Source organism: Pituophis catenifer, unplaced genomic scaffold (genome assembly GCF_029215685.1).
Source record: "Pituophis catenifer annectens isolate HBS135680 unplaced genomic scaffold, rPitCat1.0.hap2 SCAF_3, whole genome shotgun sequence".
In the NCBI taxonomy this organism is placed as follows: Eukaryota; Metazoa; Chordata; class Lepidosauria; order Squamata; family Colubridae; genus Pituophis; species Pituophis catenifer.
This window is the reverse complement of record NW_027256883.1, coordinates 41,726,998-41,733,068: the sequence shown is the minus strand read 5'-3', so window position 1 is coordinate 41,733,068 and position 6,071 is coordinate 41,726,998.

Here is a 6,071-nt window from a genome sequence, read left to right as displayed (position 1 = left end):
AAAATATCCCTTCAATTTTGAGAAAAGACAGAAGTTTTATGATGACAAGTCTGGACTGTGGCAGATGGGGTAAGATTGTGAGTGAATGCCAATGTTGTGAATGCCTCTTGGGTAGCACATGAGGTATAAGGTTAGAGTTAACATATTTCCTTCTTGTGCTATCAGACGTTTCTTAACCACTTTTTAACAGTTCTTCTCTGAATGGATACTAGTGCTATATTCAAGGCGATCTGTGTAATATCATCTGCATGGTATTACACAGATTGCCTTGCTTGAAGTCCCAAACACTTCTCATTACAAATTTTCCCACCAAAGCCTGGGTTCATGTTTCTTAGGCTTTCATTCTAGGAGGTGAAGCTTTGTGATGATATTCCATTGTAGGAAGTTAGCACCCACCCCTTTCTTGGAAGAGTGAAATATTTTAGGAAATATGAAAAAGGCAGAATATTATATTTTCCTGGGATAAGCATGTTTTGAAGCAGCTCCCATCTTCCTGCCCCCACTCTTTGTCAATGGGCCATTAAGGCTTGGGCCAGTCTATCCTACAAAGATCTACCTCCTTCAGGCAGAGCCATAGTAGGAATTGTAGGAATCCAACAAAGATAGGATTAGCCCTCTACACAATAGCAGCAGAAACTCACCACATGTGACCTGGGAAGCATGTGACCTGGGAAGCACATGTGACCATCTGTCAGCAAGGCTAGCTAAGACCCCCACCCCCTGGGAGTCTGACAACCAATCAGGATACTCTTTCGGGGCCCCAGGAAATGCAAAGCCAGAGAGAGCATAAAAACCCAAGGACTCCCTATATCTGCCCCCTTTTCTGTTCAGGAACTCAAGCCATGGCTTAGGACCCAGTTATTTACGAGACCACCTTCTGCCTCCGATAACCTCCCACCGGCCAACACGCTCCCACAGAGAGGGTCTCCTCAGGGTGCCGTCTGTCAGGCAATGTCGGCTGGCGACCCCCCGGGGAAGAGCCTTCTCTGTGGGGGCACCCGCCCTCTGGAATGAGCTGCCCCCAGGGATACGACTAATCCCGGATCTCCGGACCTTCCGCCGGGCCCTGAAGACGTTTTTATTTCAGCAAGCCGGGCTGGGTTAAAAATTTTTAATTGGTGAATTTTATGGGTAACGGGGTTTTAAATTGGAGAAGCCTAAGATAATTTAATTCTGTTTTAATGCATTTTAATATTTGTATTGTGTGTTTTTAATTTTGGCTGTTCACCGCCCCGAGTCCTTCGGGAGAGGGGGCGGTATAAAAATTTAATAAATAAATAAATAAATAAATAAATAAAATGTGATTCTGTCCACCATTAAACCATCTTTCCAAGCAGTCTCCATGTTTCCAGTGTCTGTTTCCCCACTTGGAGCAGAACCTAGAAGGAGATTTCTTCCAACACCATGAATCATTTTTTGGTTCTGGGTCATAAAGAAAACCTCTTGTTTATTGGCTGTCATGATGCTATAAAGAAAATTTTCACTTTCATTGTCATTGTGTTATAATTACCAGCAAGTTTAAATTTTTGAAGCTTTCTCTCAGCTCCTTGTCCCGCACGGCATAGAGACAGCAATAAAACACAGCTGGACACATCAATTGTGAGCGAATCCTGGTTTAATGCTTTTGTCAGATACGAGACAACGCCAAGCCACAAAATCCTTCAAAGTTGGCACTACGAGCATCCGCCTCGTAGCGCGTTATATCCCCGTTCCCCACCCCTTTCATAATGATTGGCTGCGTTAATAGTCTGTAATTGTGTTTCCGGCATTTTCTTCAGCTCCTGCGTTATCCTGGCTATCCTAACCTGACACCCTTCCACCCCCTCACGTGTCGCGTTCCCCCCCCCCACCGTTCTATCATCTTGTGAGTTTAGCACAGGATTCCGTGAGTTATATCTGTCATCGGTCCTCCAACGTTCCTCCTTCCCGTCCCGTTCGTATGCCGAGCACGCCGGGCTCGACACTTTCATCTCTGCCAATTAAAACATTTAATGTAATTTATCTGGGCACTGACTTTTGGGTTAAAAATATAAATATGCATAAATATTTTTTTTAAAAAAAATCATTGAAATATGTCTATAAATCTGCTTATCTTTGAGCCTCAAGTTGGACAAGAGGATTTACATCTTTATCTGGTGTTTGGAAATGTGTAGCTTAATATTAAGCTCTACCCTTCTGTTTTATTTGATGGAAGATCGAAGAGGTCTGGGTCACTGAGCTGGAAATGAATACCTGAAGATGGACTGCTTAAAGAGGAAGTTCCTTTTAATTTTCAAAAGTCTAGTACAGAAGTCGGCTCCTGAAAGGTAGTCTATAAAACGTCCCAGGGGCCTAAATTATAGGACAGAGGTGTGTGTGTGCATGAGTATATGCAAAGGAGAAGCATGGTCTGTGGAAGAGGGGGTGTGTGAATGTGCGTTTGTGTGTTTGTGTTATTCTAATGGTCTGGCAGTTCCTTTTATTATTTGACTTCTAAGACTATTGAATATTAGTTTTTTTTTTTTATGCTCATGGAATTACGTAAGTCTTTTTGAGATTTTCTTTGTTAATCCTTTCTGACTTGATTGCATCGCTTCTAGCAATGCTTAGTCTTGCAACATGGTATTTGTTTCCCAATGTTCCCAGCAGATCAAATTTGGATTTCTAAAAGGCTTTCTTTAGTGTTTGGGACTCTGTCCCATCCACAACTGTAACAATGTGATAAAATGGTTATGTTACACACTAACGTAGAGAAAGTTTCAATCTTTGTATTAAAACAACTTAAAAAATCAGTGGATAATGGAAAAGACTGGCCTCTAAGAAAAAAGAAAGGTGCTGACAGTCACAGCAGTTTAGCTTTCCTTAATCCATGTCCCTTACATCTTCAGAATTTCCAGTACTGTAAGCATCGCCAGAGTTTCAGTATGACTCAGTCTTCAAAAACGTATAGCATCCAGAAAAGGACTGGATGGCAATGTGTTAAACATGCCTCCAGAATATCCAGAATATCCAGAACGTCTTAGAGAACTGAAAACTGGTTTGTAGACTTAATTATACAACTTTGCATATTCTGGAGAGAAATAAACAAGCATCCAGTATCCAGCAGCACAAAACTACTACTATTTTGTCAGAAGAACTTGATTATTACAAGGAATGACATGAAGTGCAAATACAGAGTTAATGACAAAAAGCCACATATTTTAGAATTAATTTCATTCTCTTTTTTTTTCTTTTTAAACTGATAAGAGTAGATACCTTGTGAGATACCTTGAATAGATAGGGTGTATATAAATGAAATAAAGATACGATGTAATATCCTAACATTTCCAATAGCCACAATTGTATCAACTAATGATCAGTTTTCCTACATTGTTATGCTTCTTTAACTTCTAAACTACCAAATTTATTTTCATTTTAGCCTGTCTAACCCAAATTACAGTACCTTCTATCCATCCCAAATCAAGAGCAAGCACTGTTAGAAATGATTCACCGTACATCGGGGTGTCAAACTCACATCATCACTGTAGCGTCACGTGATGTATTGGGACTTTTTTCCCCCTTTGCTAAACCGGGGGTGAGCATGGCCAGTGCGTGATGCATCTGGCCTGAGGACCAGTTATTTGACAGCCCTGCCATACATGAACTCAGGAGAGATTTGTAGCAGAGGTGGGTTTCAGCAGGTTCTGACCAATTCTGGAGAACCGGTAGCGGAAGTAGTAAAAATACTGGCCCTGCCCCCATCTATTCTCTGCCTCCCAAATCCCAGCTGATCAGGAGGAAATGTAGATTTTACAGTATCCATGCCCACCAAGCCACACCCACCAAGCCATGCCACGCCCACCAAGCCACATCCATAGAACTGGTAGTAAAAAATTTTGAAACCCACCACTGATTTGTAGGTTAGGTAATATTGTCAGTCATTACTTTTTCCGGAACTGGAAAAATTACAGGTAGTCCTTGGTTAATACCTGGTTGCTTAATGACCATTTGAAGTTATGGTGGCCTCCAAAAGGTTACTTTGTGGCCTGTAAAGCACTTCTAACCACTGTAAAATGTCAAACAGCAGCCCCACAATCATTTGACTACATTTCAGGTGTAGGAAACCCACTCAATTTACAACTAGTTGCAGTGTTCCATAGTCACGTGCCCCCGATTTGCCACATTTTTTTTGTTGTTGTTTTTGCTGTTTTCTGCTAGAAAGCCTATTGCGTGCACTGGATTTACTTAAGGACCACATGGTTTGCTTAACAACCACAGTGGCTCACTTTACAGCCATAATAAAATGGTTTTGAAATTGAGTTCAGTCATCTAGTTGATTGTTTTAATGATTATCCTGCCTTATTACCAAAATTCCATCTGTGGTCGTATCAAGGTACAGTACATATTCCAAAAGAGTTCCATTTAGAAAAAAGGCCACGGTAACTCTATGTTTTAGAATATCTGAGTTTATTCATAAATATAAAGATAAAAAAACATACTAAAGGATAATAAGTCCAATTGCCAACATCGGATCTCCAAAGAAGCATCCATAAATACATTCTCTTACAAAGCCCAACGTCAGTTTTCACTGAAAGAAGCTTTAGTTCAGATTGGTTTCCACATAATTATTATTTATTTATTTCAGTGTTTTTATTCATTTTTTAACCAAAACATCTGCTGAAATTCAATCTTAAGACTATTTGCACAACCCGCTACATCAGAGCTATGCAAGTTGTAAATGGAAAAAGGCCATGTTAATAAATTAAAAATATTAGCTGTCTGCAAAGAAATAGCTGGTAAACCAATTAAAGGTAGTCCTCAACTTACGACCACAATTGAGCCTAAAACTTTTGTTGCTAAGTGAAACATTTGTTAAGTGAATTTTCCCCCATTTTACAACCTTTCTTGTCTCAGTTGTTAAGTGAATCACTTCAGTTGTCAGATTAGTAACAATTGTTAAGCAAATCTGGTTTTCCGATTGACTTTGCTTGTCAGAAGGTCGCAAAAGGTAATCACATGACCCTGGAACACTGCAATGGTCATAAATGTGAGTCACTTCCCAAGTGTCTGAATTTTGATCATGTGACTATAGGGATGCTTCTACTGTGGTAAGTGTGAAAAACAATCATCCATTACTTTTTTCAGTGCTGTTGTAAATTTAAATGGTCACTAAGTGAACTGCTGCTAGGCGAGGACTACCTATAATTGTCTGATGGCTGGTGGAGCAGCAACAGCAGCATTGGTAAGGCCTGGAAATGTTGGAGCACTGTGTCTTCATGGCAATGGTTGCAGATCCTTCCTGAGGGTGAGGATAAATTTATTTTTTTATTATTAAATAAATATGGCTGATGGGCTGCATGCAGGCACTGTCTTGTACCAGCCTTCTCTACATGCTTATCCAGACAGACCATCAGTTTGAATATGTTTGATACAAACAAAATTTTCTAAAATTTCCTTCCACTCAAAATACATCCCATAAAAATTTACTTTGTTAAAAATGTCTGGTGAAATATTGCTTCAACATTGCCTGTTTCACAAAAACCCAATAGTGAAATTCTTTACCATTAAAAGTATATTGACAGATCCATTCCAATACATATTGCAGTGAAGCACAACATAAATGCTATCTTATTCAATATAATTTTAATATTTTAAAAAAAATATTTATACAACTGCCTATCTCACATTAGCAATTCTGGAGGGCTTACAACATTTAAAAACAATACAGTAGTGAAATGCACAATATAAACAGCAGCCAAGGAATCAAATCAGTCTAAAAAATATTGATTAGTGTGATTAATGAATCCAATGAAATGGTTGCATTATTCAAATTCATATATATAATAAAATCACAGAGTAAACACTCTGTGAGAGTAAATAGAAAGCAAACACGAAATAATTCTTCCCTAAATTCATCCTAATTTAGGATTGCTATGATTATGTTTGTATTATTCAATTATAGCAAATATTTGTTCTAATTACACTTGCACTGTTTCTCTTTGACAAAATCTGCCTTTTATCCATTTTACACATATGAAGATGAAGAGTGACTAAAATCTCCACCGTGATTGCACATGTGTAGCCTCACCTTAACTGAATTTGGGATCTCTTTA